Raw genomic sequence first — 14571 nt, forward strand, 5'->3', positions numbered from 1 at the left:
CAGCGCCTGAAGCGTTTGTGCGAGCGCGTATGCATATAGTCAGCCTTAAAGTAGGCTCTATAAATACATAGGTACATATGCACTTAGCTTTGCGTTACCAAATCAGTGGACCACAGCTGCAGTTGCATTAGATCAGCTGGCATAAATCAGCTGTAACAGAGTCGCAATACAAAGCTCGGCTTTCGCACCGCGGCCAACTTTACAGACCCACATCCGAATTCCGGACACGTTCTTTTCTTTTATAGTATTCAAAGCGATAACACGCGTATAATTAGAGTGCGGCACACTAAGTCCGAAAAACCATACACATAAGTGATCTAAAAATCGAGTTGAATATTTATGCATATTGGCGGTTGCCTAGGTAAGCTGAAAAATGATAACCGAGCTTAAGCGGGTTTCTGACGGCGTTCGTCTCGCAGATTTTCTGCAATCCTAGCGGATTAGCGAGCCGCATCGTTCACCCGCAGCTGCCGCAAGTGCTGGGCAGCACGGGCATCGAGGGACGCGCCCTGAAAAGTCGCCGGAAGATCGACGGATCCCCGTAGTGTCCACGGGAGCACCCCCTGGCAGCCGTGTTTGGAGCCACGCGGCCGCCCACCGCGTCCACGGGAGCACCCCATGGCAGCCGTGCTTGAAGCCACGCTGCCGCATAACGCGTCCACAGGAGCACCCTCCATAGTCAACCATAGTCAAGCACCAGCAGTTTCCCATCGCGATCTAAGGCCTAGAGCCCCACAGCGTTCATTTAATCTTAGCGGACAGAAAAGCAGCTCCGTTTGTAACCGCTTCAGCGGCTCTCCCTCGGCGATTAACTGAGCAGCAGCCATTAAATAGGCAACAACCGAGAGCAGCAATAGCTCGATAGAGCAAAAATGTAGTCCCTTAGGATTCCAGAAAAATTCGCACAGTGTTTAAATCGGCCAAAACACGAATTTTAGGGTTCGATCACGTGCTCATTGGAAATTTTCCAACGGGGTTAGGGAGAGCCAGAAAGTAAATTCGCAGCCGAGGTTTGCCCATCGTCGATACACTAGTGAATGGAGAACAGCCGCGCTTCGACGCTTAATTCCTTGATTCGATTTTTTTATAATTAATGTAAGGGCATACAAATTCGCACAGTGTTAGAATTTCCTTAACATTTAACCCACCCCAAATAAGTGCTAGATCGAACAGAGTCACAAAATATGCACAGAATGACGCACTGAGAGAAAAGTTGGAAATTAAATAAAATAATATATTAAGTAAGATAAAATTATTTTTAGAAACAGAAAAGATAGGCGCAGGTAGAACCGAACGAAAGAGAAAAAAATATAATCATGTAACGGGTTCGGTTTTAGGAATTATTAGTTAAGAAAATAGTTGGATGACTAAAACATATGAATGCTGTGTATTTATTTAACCCTTTGCGAACCAGAGTCGCTATTCTTTTACAGTCACCTCTCGGGAGATCGATCTTTCGTCGTGGAGAATACACCAAGTGAGTTAATATAAAATTTTATATTTTTGGTTAATTTATACTCGGCATTCGAATTCAATTTTTAATAAAAAAATGGTCAAACAAAAGTAAAAGAGAACAAGCACCCCCTTAAAAGCTGATTAAATTGGAGATTTATATGAACATTAGTAGTCCTAAAGCCGAACGCGATTCATTTGTAGAAATACTGTAAAAAAATATAAATAAATAAATAATAATAGTAATAATAATAATAGAAAAAAGAAAAATAATAAAATTAAGCTGTGAATACACTGAAAAAAAAAACAAGAACAACATTTAGAACGAAACAATAGAAGATATTTCCTTTGTAGAGTAAAAACTTATCTACGGAATCAACAATGACATTTCTTTACTTTTTTTTATATATATTAAGACCCCTTATTAAAACTTAAGATTACCTCATATTATCCGAACCTAGTAATTATATCTGTTTATGGAGAACAAACTATTGGATTTTTTTTAGGGTAATTAGACATCGATAGTATACATAGCCTCTTCTTATTCCCTTCGGCTATTGACATTTGCAATTGTATTCCACTTATGTCTTTTCCCAATGGGAAAAAGGGAGTAACCCGCCCTGGCAACATAAGCCTGAAATTTAATTTGGATTAGTAAAATGAATTTAAACAAAACCATGGAGTAATTATTTCGCTGAGACTCTGCGGGCGATGATGCGGTCGTAAAGGTATTGAAAAGGGATCACGCGAATCAACAATTGGATACAGTGATCTTAGGTAGGGCGGGCGTCAGGCGCAATTACATGGGCGTCTCGTTTACCGAATGTTCCTTTTCCTTTTCCCTTCTCTTAGTTGAATCTATCTCTCTACTGGAATTAACTTACATTCTCCCGGTTTCTCCCCATCGTCTACGATCTAATTTCGTATATCGTCGCAAGCACGCTCAATTTCTTGATTAATAATAATAGGCAAGTAGCAGATCTGGATTAGCAAGACCTCCACCCCCAAAGCCGACAAGCTAGAGCCGGATACTATAGCGTGCCCCGCGAGGACAGATCTGTGTACAATACTGTGCTACATAAGGTTGCACGTTACAGTTATAATTAATTATTATTATTAATAAAAGTGGCGCTCAACGTGGGGCCTTGACGGGTGTAACTTCTTGCACTCGGTAAGACTCATCGTAAATAGATTCCAGAATTTCCTTTATTTTCCTCATTTTCTTAATACCGTTATGTCGAATCAGCTGATTTTCACCGTGTAATCTGTTTATGTTTTGGAACGCAAGAGGAGTACAATTTTAGTTGATCTTATTGACCAGAGCTAAAAACAGGCGGTAAAAAAAAATTCGACTCCCTTTTACCTACTTTGCTAGAACTAGGGGTTGGACCTTAAATTGTTTGCGGAAAACAGTAAGGAACTTTTGTCGGTCTACTGGCCACGAGCAATTAACCCACGGTCAGACTAACGCAACTTTTCCGAAAACGGAGAGATTTGGAAAATAAACGACCTGTCTTGCGAGAGTGTCATAACCACTCAAAGTTGAGGAAAGTTGTTAAAATTTTTTTTGTTTGCTTTTGCATGAAGTTTTCTAGATTTGAAGAAAGCCGGAATGCAGACAGTGTTTATCGTAAACAGCGTTCTGTCCGGAATAATTCAATAGATTATCTTCAAACTGTCTTCAATCATCTTTTACTATCCTACTAAAACTCCTCAAATCTAAATCTCAACGAAGAGAATTTCGGTAAACATTAAAGATTCATACCTTTCGACACGCTGGACATCTAGCCCAGAGTTCAATCAGTATCTTTTGATTATTAATCAGTTATCCTTTTCGCTTTAGTTAAAGTACGCGTTTAGCATCAAACACCAGTGGGCGCTTCGGCACCAGTGTGCCCGTTGTGCGAGAGGGAAGTAAGAGGTGCAGCGGACTCGTATATTACTTCATGTCAACACGAGTATCACAAGAAATGTATTGAGAGTCATTTCAAGGGAAGCGAAAACTGTCCCGTTTGCCTAGTGCCTTGTAGGCCAGCTGGGCCACAAACGCGTGCTAAAGGGCTGATCTTGGAGGAGGGTTTGATCCAACCCTCAGCCGCAGAGAAGGCCCGGAGTAGTAAAAGTAAAGAGAGAGAGAGAAGTGAGACAAGCCAACCCCATGTTGAGGGGACGAGTAGTTGGTTACATATGGAGCGGATATTGCTCACGACTCTTTCAGATAAACTAGTAGAGTTAGTTCAGAGTTCGGTAGAAGAAAGTTTTCGACGATTGGCCGCAACCCCAGCAATTGAAAATGATAATAGCGAAATAAGACCTACTTCGCCTTCACGCGCTACGGAAGGTCAAAATAGACCTTACGAGAGGAATCTAAACAATCGAAACGATAACGCAGCAGTAAGAAATGCTGGATCACCCATATCTCATAGGAGTATTGGATCTGACTTGAACAACCGGCCTGATAAGGTTGTTCAGATCCTGAATGGGTGGAAGTTAAAGTATTCGGGAGTCGGAGTGTCAGTGGACAACTTTATATATAGAGTTGAGGCACTTACACACCAGACATTAGAGGGAAACTTCGCAATACTGTGCAGAAATGCCAGCGTTCTTTTCGAAGGTAAAGCCTACGAGTTCTATTGGCGCTACCACAAGTCCGTCAGCAGAGTACAATGGGATATGTTGTGTTTCGCCTTACGTACACAATTTCGGGAGAAAAGGGACGATGTAGATGTTGAAGAGCTCATTAGAAATAGGAAGCAGAAGACCAATGAATCTTTCGACAGCTTTTACGATACCATATCGGGATTGGTGGATCAATTAGAAGTTCCTTGGCCTGCTCGTAAGCTTGTACGAGTCCTAAAGAATAATTTACGCCCGGAGATTAGGCATGAAATTCTTAACGTAGAGATCAGAACGGTTCAAGAGCTGAGAGAAACCTGCAGAAGACGCGAGGTCTTCTTGGATGAAGTCAAGAAGATACATGGGTATGCAAAAGCCAGCCCATTCAGGCGAGAGATCTCAGAAATAAGTCAAGACCATAAGGAACGAAGCGAGCAAGAAGCAGAGACAGAATTAGAAATAGAGGCGTTTTCACTTGTGTGTTGGAACTGTCGGAAAGAGGGCCATAGATACCAGGACTGTTTGTCCGAGAGGAGAGTTTTCTGTTATGGCTGTGGAACTCCCAACACATATAAGCCAAGTTGTGCTAAATGTGCAAAAAACTCCATAGCCGCCACGTCGAGGTCGCCGTTCAGACAGACGCCTTCGAGTGCCTTACGAAATCAAGTGGCAACGGTGGAGTAAGAAGGGCGGTGCTTAAAGTCGATAATCCCATTTCTTTAGATGCATTAGTTAGTAATAATAGTTCTCTGCTCCATCACAAAATTCATAAATTAGGAAGAACACAAGCTGTTCACAAAATCAATTATTTACATGACTTACAAAAGCGAAAATCGCGTAGTGCAAGGCGTATGAAAACCTTCTGGCAAACCGTGAAACGTTGCGAGCTCGGCCTAGAATACATTTGTGCTAATCCGTATGCAGCTCGAGATCCTCGACCATTTATTCCAGTTCGTCTGTTGGATCGTACTGTGTATGGCTTACTCGATTCAGGGGCGTCTATTAGTTGTGTAGGGGGCAGCTTGGCAGCCGAAGTAGAGGTAGGGAATGTGCCTTTTAGGGCGATGGAAAGGAATGCTGTAACGGCTGATGGAAGTCCTCAGCGTATAATAGGGCGGATCAAGGTTGAGATAGAATACGCCAATGTTAAGAAATGGTTACCTATTTACATTGTGCCTTCGCTGAAACACGACTTATACCTGGGGATAGACTTCTGGAAGCACTACGACCTTCTTCCCAAAAGTTTAGCGATAGAGGAAGTAGAGTTAGCTGGAGTTGAATCCAGTGACAGCAGTAGTGCCGATACCCATGTTTTATCCGAAGACCAGGGAAAAAAACTTTCGGAAGTTATCAATTTTCCATCTTTCACGGAGGAAGGTCTTGGGAAGACTAATTTAATCACACACTCAATAGACGTGGGTAGTGCAAAACCCATAAAACAACGTCATTTTCCGGTTTCGCCGGCCGTAGAAAAGGCTATGTATACCGAAATAGATAGAATGTTACAGTTAGGCGTTATAGAGGAGTCGCAAAGTGCTTGGTCTTCGCCAATAATTATGGTAAACAAGCCTGGAAAAATCCGAATTTGTCTTGACTGCCGAAAGGTAAACGGCTTCACAGAAAAAGACGCTTACCCCTTGCCTCAGATAAACGGGATTTTGAGTCGACTTCCCAAGGCAGAGTTCATTACTAGTTTAGATTTGAAGGATGCTTATTGGCAGGTGCCGTTAGAAGTCAACTCTCGCGACAAAACGGCCTTTACTGTTCCCGGTAGGCCGCTTTACCAATTCAAGGTGATGCCATTCGGCCTTTGCAATGCGACGAGTACTATGTCTAGACTGATGGACAAGGTGGTACCGCCGCATTACCGGAATGAAGTTTTCGTTTATTTAGACGACCTACTGGTGGTTTCGTCAAGTTTCGAGACTCATTTGGAGGTGCTCAGAGAGTTAGCTGTGTGCATCAAAAGAGCAGGCTTAACAATCAACGTTAGCAAAAGCCATTTTTGCAAGAGACGTGTACGGTACTTAGGCCACATCATTGGTGATGGCGGAATACGCACCGATCCGGAGAAAGTGGCGGCTATCACAGATTTTCCGATTCCGAAAACCCTCCGCGGTCTAAGAAGCTTTATGGGACTTTGTGGCTGGTATAGAAAGTTCGTTCCAAATTTTGCAGCTCTGTCGGCCCCTTTAACAGACCTGATGACGACGAAGCGTAAATTTAGCTTAACCCCTGATGCAATAAAGGCTTTTCAAGAATTAAAGAAGTGTTTAACAGAAGCGCCTGTATTGTGCAATCCAGATTTTTCAAAGCCTTTCGCGATACATTGTGATGCCAGCAAGAGCGGAGTAGGAGCAGTTTTGGTTCAGGTTTCTGAATAGGGAGACGAGCGTCCGATTGCTTTCGTGTCGAAAAAGTTGAACAAGGCTCAACGAAACTATACTGTCACGGAACAAGAGTGTTTGGCTGCGATTGTTGCTCTAAAACATTTCCGAGCGTACGTCGAAGGTCACAGCTTCCAAATTGTGACCGACCACGCTTCTCTTAAGTGGCTTATGGCCAATCGCGACTTAAATTCTCGACTGGGTCGATGGGCGATAGCTTTACAACCTTTCAAGTTTCGTATCGATCACCGCAAAGGTTCTTTGAACGTGGTTCCCGATTCACTTTCTAGAGTCAACGAAGACGAGCTTGCTGCTATAGATTTACAAGATGGGCTTCTTGTCGATGTAAACTCTAGTCATTTCAAGTCTGCCGGTTACAAGGAATTAGTCGATAGTGTTAGAGCTAACGAGGCCAATTTCCCTGATTTGAAAGTCGATAGTGGGTATTTATATAGGAAGGCAGAACATCTGACGGGAGAAACCCTTCATGATGAGTATGCATGGAAGCTATGGGTACCCAAAGAAATGATTCCAGAAGTCCTTGTTCGCGCTCATGACAGTCCTTTATGCTCGCACGGCGGGATACATAAGACTATCGAGAGGCTTAGGCGTTACTACTATTGGCCCGGATTAGTAAAAGACGTAAAAGCGTATGTAAATGCTTGCGAAGTGTGCAAATCCACCAAGTCACCGAATTGTTCTCTGCGTCCGCCGTTAGGAAAAGCTCCGGAAACACAACGGTTCTTCCAGCGACTTTTTATTGATTTCCTCGGGCCCTATCCGCGCTCTCGAAGCGGAAGTATTGGCATTTTTATAGTGCTCGATCACTTCTCGAAATATGTATTCTTGAAACCTGTAAAAAAAATAAATACTGCTGTAGTAGTAAACTATCTCGAGAGTGATCTTTTTATGACATACGGGGTGCAAGAGTCCATTGTTTCAGATAACGGCTCCCAGTTTCGTGCTGAAGGTTTTAAAAAGCTAATGCAACAGTACGGAGTAACGCACGTATTAACAGCTGTGCATGCCCCTCAGGCTAACGCTTCGGAACGCGTTAATCGCTCTGTCATCTCAGGAATCAGGGCTTATGTACGTCCTGACCAAAAGGACTGGGACGAAAATTTGAGTAGGATTAGTTGCGCTTTGCGTTCCTCGATGCATTCCAGTATCGGAACGTCACCTTATTACATGGTCTATGGTCAACATATGGTCACATCGGGTGCAACATATTCTCTGCTTAGAAAGCTTAACTTGCTCGATGATCGTTCCGTAATGTTTAACCGTCCGGACTCTTTCGAGATTGTTCATACTGAAGCTAAGAAACGTATGCAGAAGATGCATGAGGAAAATGAGAAGCGATATAACCTTCGGTCGAAGGTAGTATCTTTCAAAGCCGGTCAAGAGGTGTTTCGACGTAATTTTAAGCAGAGTTGCTTCCAATCTGGATACAATGCCAAGTTTGGCCCTTCATTTGTCAAGGCCCGGGTGCGCAAGAAGTTAGGTAACTGCTATTACGAATTAGAAGATCCACAGGGTCGGTTGTTAGGCACTTATCATGCTAAGGATATCCGACAGTGACCTAGCTTCAGGCGGTATCCATCTAGGGTATCTGGTGCAAATACCCTAGCTGGATTTTGGCGGGGGGTTTTTTGTAACAGCGCCTGAAGCGTTTGTGCGAGCGCGTATGCATATAGTCAGCCTTAAAGTAGGCTCTATAAATACATAGGTACATATGCACTTAGCTTTGCGTTACCAAATCAGTGGACCACAGCTGCAGTTGCATTAGATCAGCTGGCATAAATCAGCTGTAACAGAGTCGCAATACAAAGCTCGGCTTTCGCACCGCGGCCAACTTTACAGACCCACATCCGAATTCCGGACACGTTCTTTTCTTTTATAGTATTCAAAGCGATAACACGCGTATAATTCGAGTGCGGCACACTAAGTCCGAAAAACCATACAAATAAGTGTTCTGAAAATCGAGTTGAATATTTATGCATATTGGCGGTTGCCTAGGTAAGCTGAAAAATGATAACCGAGCTTAAGCGGGTTTCTGACGGCGTTCGTCTCGCAGATTTTCTGCAATCCTAGCGGATTAGCGAGCCGCATCGTTCACCCGCTGGGCAGTGCTGGGCAGCACGGGCATCGAGGGACGCGCCCTGAAAAGTCGCCGGAAGATCGACGGATCCCCGTAGTGTCCACGGGAGCACCCCCTGGCAGCCGTGTTTGGAGCCACGCGGCCGCCCACCGCGTCCACGGGAGCACCCCTTGGCAGCCGTGCTTGAAGCCACTCTGCCGCATAACGCGTCCACAGGAGCACCCTCCATAGTCAACCATAGTCAAGCACCAGCAGTTTCCCATCGCGATCTAAGGCCTAGAGCCCCACAGCGTTCATTTAATCTTAGCGGACAGAAAAGCAGCTCCGTTTGTAACCGCTTCAGCGGCTCTCCCTCGGCGATTAACTGAGCAGCAGCAATTAAATAGGCAACAACCGAGAGCAGCAATAGCTCGATAGAGCAAAAATGTAGTCCCTCAGGATTCCAGAAAAATTCGCACAGTGTTTAAATCGGCAAAAACACGAATTTTAGGGTTCGATCACGTGCTCATTGGAAATTTTCCAACGGGGTTAGGGAGAGCCAGAAAGTAAATTCGCAGCCGAGGTTTGCCCATCGTCGATACACTAGTGAATGGAGAACAGCCGCGCTTCGACGCTTAATTCCTTGATTCGATTTTTTTATAATTAATGTAAGGGCATACAAATTCGCACAGTGTTAGAATTTCCTTAACATTTAACCCACCCCAAATAAGTGCTAGATCGAACAGAGTCACCAAATATGCACAGAATGACGCACTGAGAGAAAAGTTGGAAATTAAATAAAATAATATATTAAGTAAGATAAAATTATTTTTAGAAACAGAAAAGATAGGCGCAGGTAGAACCGAACGAAAGAGAAAAAAATATAATCATGTAACGGGTTCGGTTTTAGGAATTATTAGTTAAGAAAATAGTTGGATGACTAAAACATATGAATGCTGTGTATTTATTTAACCCTTTGCGAACCAGAGTCGCTATTCTTTTACAGTCACCGCTCGGGAGATCGATCTTTCGTCGTGGAGAATACACCAAGTGAGTTAATATAAAATTTTATATTTTTGGTTAATTTATACTCGGCATTCGAATTCAATTTTTAATAAAACAAGAAAGGAAGTTAGCTTCGGCAAGCCGAAGCTTATATACCCTTGCAGCTATAATTATTAAATTTAAAAACACAAAAAATGATATTCCCAATAGTATAAGATAATATGTCAAAAAACACCGAAGCTATAATTTGTTTCATATTATTTTCCTACCAATTTTCCGATCGTTCCTATGGCAGCTATATGATATAGTCGTCCGATTTTGATAAAATTAAATTCGAAACTCAGAACTAATAAAAAAATGTTATTTCCAAGCGTTGGAGGTTATATGTTGAAAAACACTGAAGCTATAATTTGTTTCATATTATTTTTCCAAAAATTTTCCGATCGTTCCTATGGCAGCTATATGATATAGTCGTCCGATTTCGATAAAATTTAATTCAAAATTCAAAACTAATTAAAAAATGTTATTTCCAAGCTAAGGAGGTTATATGCTAAAAAACACCAAAGATATAATTAAAAAAAGTTTTTTTTTTCGATTATTCCTATGGGAGCTATAAGATATAGTTGTCCGATCCGGCTGGTTCCGACTTATATACTACCTGCAAAAGATATAAGACTTTTGGGAAAGTTTCAGCCCGATAGCTTTAAAACTGAGAGACTAGTTTGCGTAGAAACGGACGGACAGACGGACACACGGACAGACGGGCAGACGGACATGGCTAGATCGACTCGTCTAGTCATGCTGATCAAGAATATATATACTTTATGGGGTCGGAAACGTCTCCTTCACTGCGTTGCAAACTTCTGACTGAAATCAATATACCCTCTGCAAGGGTATAAAACCACAAAAAATGATATTCCCAATAGTATAAGATAATATGTCAAAAAACACCGAAGCTATAATTTGTTTCATATTATTTTCCTACCAATTTTCCGATCGTTCCTATGGCAGCTATATGATATAGTCGTCCGATTTTGATAAAATTAAATTCGAAATTCAGAACTAATTAAAAAATCTTATTTCCAAGCGTAGGAGGTTATATGTTAAAAAACACCGAAGCTATAATTTGTTTCATATTATTTTCCTACCAATTTTCCGATCGTTCCTATGGCAGCTATATGATATAGTCGTCCGATTTTGATAAAATTAAATTCGAAATTCAGAACTAATAAAAAAATGTTATTTCCAAGCGTTGGAGGTTATATGTTGAAAAACACTGAAGCTATAATTTGTTTCATATTATTTTTCCAAAAATTTTCCGATCGTTCCTATGGCAGCTATATGATATAGTCGTCCGATTTCGATAAAATTTAATTCAAAATTCAAAACTAATTAAAAAATGTTATTTCCAAGCTTAGGAGGTTATATGCTAAAAAACACCAAAGATATAATTTTGTAAAATTTTTTTGTCCGATTATTCTTATGGGAGCTATAAGATATAGTTGTCCGATCCGGCTGGTTCCGACTTATATACTACCTGCAAAAGATATAAGACTTTTGGGAAAGTTTCAGCCCGATAGCTTTAAAACTGAGAGACTAGTTTGCGTAGAAACGGACGGACAGACGGACAGACGGACATGGCTAGATCGACTCGGCTAGTCATGCTGACCAAGAATATATATTCTTTATGGGGTCGGAAACGTCTCCTTCACTGCGTTGCAAACTTCTGACTGAAATCAATATACCCTCTGCAAGGGTATAAAAATGGTCAAACAAAAGTAAAAGAGAACAAGCACCCCCTTAAAAGCTGATTAAATTGGAGATTTATATGAACATTAGTAGTCCTAAAGCCGAACGCGATTCATTTGTAGAAATACTGTAAAAAAATATAAATAAATAAATAATAATAGTAATAATAATAATAGAAAAAAGAAAAATAATAAAATTAAGCTGTGAATACACTGAAAAAAAAAAAACAAGAGCAACATTTAGAACGAAACAATACAAGATATTTCCTTTGTAGAGTAAAAACTTATCTACGGAATCAACAATGAAATTTCTTTACATTTTATATATATTAAGACCCCTTATTAAAACTTAAGATTACCTCATATTATCCGAACCTAGTAATTATATCTGTTTATGGAGAACAAACTATTGGATTTTTTTTAGGGTAATTAGACATCGATAGTATACATAGCCTCTTCTTATTCCCTTCGGCTATTGACATTTGCAATTGTATTCCACTTATGTCTTTTCCCAATGGGAAAAAGGGAGTAACCCGCCCTGGCAACATAAGCCTGAAATTTAATTTGGATTATTAAAATGAATTTAAACAAAACCATGGAGTAATTATTTCGCTGAGACTCTGCGGGCGATGATGCGGTCGTAAAGGTATTGAAAAGGGATCACGCGAATCAACAATTGGATACAGTGATCTTAGGTAGGGCGGGCGTCAGGCGCAATTACATCGGCGTCTCGTTTACCGAATGTTCCTTTTCCTTTTCCCTTCTCTTAGTTGAATCTATCTCTCTACTGGAATTAACTTACATTCTCCCGGTTTCTCCCCATCGTCTACGATCTAATTTCGTATATCGTCGCAAGCACGCTCAATTTCTTGATTAATAATAATAGGCAAGTAGCAGATCTGGATTAGCAAGACCTCCCCAAAGCCGACAAGCTAGAGCCGGATACTATAGCGTGCCCCGCGAGGACAGATCTGTGTACAATACTGTGCTACATAAGGTTGCACGTTACAATGCTAACCAAGCGGCTTTTGCGCGGAGTCCGTCAGGCAAGACCGGGATAGCCGGGCGGACCAGGACCAACCCTTTCCGGTAAAAACACCGAAGCCCAACCAAATCTCCCCCCATAAGAGCCTAGAACAACGAAAGAGGGAGTACGAACTTGCTCGTGAACGTATCTTCAATAGCTCGGAAGATGCAAACAGCGAGACACGAACAACACGGAAAATACTAAAATTATATGATGCCCGAGCAGACTATCGCCGGCTCAAGCAAAAAGTGGTGGACACAGTGGTGAGCGTGCAAAACGACAACCGTTTCTTTGCCAAAACGAAGGTCGATGGAGAAGAGATACTCGCATTACTGGACACAGGAGCCAGTGCACACGCTTTCTTGGAAAACCGGTCGCGGCCGATAAGAAAGCTAAGCGAAGAATGCGTACGCACAGTAAGCGGTGGTGAGACCCAAGTAACGGGAGCCATAACGTTACCTGTGGAATGGGAAGGAGAAACCAAGGACCTAGAGTTTTTGATAGTGCCAGGTCTGACACAACGATTTTATTTTGGAATTAATTTCTGGGATACATTCGGCCTCACCTTCCTCGGTAAAGGTAAGCGCGAGGTTGCCGCCGTTGAAACAACACTGGATTTCGACCTTATGACCGGTGACCTAGACATGAACAATACGCGCAAGCCCGAGACCGCCTATACCCCACATCAGCTTACCCCAGAACAACATTGTAAGCTGCAGCAAGTGATAGACACATATCCCTCTTGTCTAGAAAAAGGATTAGGAAAGACGAGCTTAGAGCAACATGTAATTGAAGTGACCAACGAGGACCTACCAATCAAACAGCGTCATTACCCGATATCCCCAGCTAAACAGAAGCTGGTGTACGCCGAGCTAGATCGCATGTTAGGTCTAGGTGTGATCGAGGAGAGCAATAGCAGCTGGAGTTCACCAGTAACTCAGGTGCAAAAAGGGCTGAAAAATAGCCTATGCCTCGCGTAAAGTAAATTCCCGGACAATCAAAGATGCGTATCCACTACCACATATTGAGGGTCTGTTGAGCCGACTACAGGAAACGTATTACATTTCCGCAATTGACTTAAAAGACGCCTTTTGGCCAATACCTCTCGAAACCAAAAGAAGAGAGAAAACCGCGTTTACAGTGCCCGGCAGGCCACTGTACCAGTTTACAGTCATGCCGTTCGGCTTGTGCAATGCCGCGCAGCGAATGTGCCGACTAATGGATAAAGTTATACCAGCGGCGCTACGCGAGAACGTATTTGTGTATCTGGATGACTTACTGGTCTGTTCACCTACATTTGAAGCCCATATGGATATGTTGAGCCAGGTCAGTGCCTGCTTACAGCGGGCAGAGCTAACGATAAATGTAGACAAGAGCAAGTTTTGCTACAGCCAGGCAAGATATTTAGGATATGTAGTTGGGGGAGGATGCATCCAAACGGATGACGCGAAAATACAATCGATACAAGAATTTCCCCAGCCTAGCTCCGCCAAACAGATGTGGAGGTTCCTGGGAATGACAGGCTGGTACAGGAGGTTTATCCAAAACTACGCCCAGAGAGCGGCTCCGCTTCACGACTGTTTGAAGAAAGACCGCATAAAAAAATTTGAATTGTCATAAGAGGCAATCAAGGCGTTTGAACTTTTAAAAACCAGCATGGCAACAGCACCTGTACTTGTCACCCCGGATTTTAAGAAACCATTTACCATCCAATGTGATGCCTCGACCAATGGAGTAGGGGGAGTTTTGTTCCAAACCGATGACGAGGGCGGAGAACATCCAATCGCCTATATGTCAGCCAAATTGAACAAAGCACAGCGGAATTACAGCATAACCGAGTTGGAATGCTATGCCGCTATCCTCAGCATTACCAAATTCCGTGCCTACGTAGATGGGATGCCCTTCAAAGTGATTAATGACCACACTAGTCTAAAATGGCTGATGAGTCAGAAAGACTTATCAGGCAAGCTTGCGCGATGGAGTCTGATGCTACAAGCATTTGACTTCACTATAGAACACAGAAAAGGGTCACTAAATGTAGTCCCAGATGCTCTCTCACGAGTTCATATGGACGAGCTACAGAAGGCTGGGGCGGAAGAACTGTACATTCACATCAACCTCGATTCGACAGCGTTCCAGTCATCTGATTATGTCAACCTAGTGCAGGCGGTGGACGAAAATTTAGGTAAAAGTCCAGACCTTCAAACATCAGAAGGCTATGTATATAAACGGATGGGATTCCGCCTAAACGACGCTGTG

Source organism: Drosophila subpulchrella, unplaced genomic scaffold (assembly GCF_014743375.2).
Source record: "Drosophila subpulchrella strain 33 F10 #4 breed RU33 unplaced genomic scaffold, RU_Dsub_v1.1 Primary Assembly Seq75, whole genome shotgun sequence".
Classification (NCBI taxonomy): Eukaryota; Metazoa; Arthropoda; class Insecta; order Diptera; family Drosophilidae; genus Drosophila; species Drosophila subpulchrella.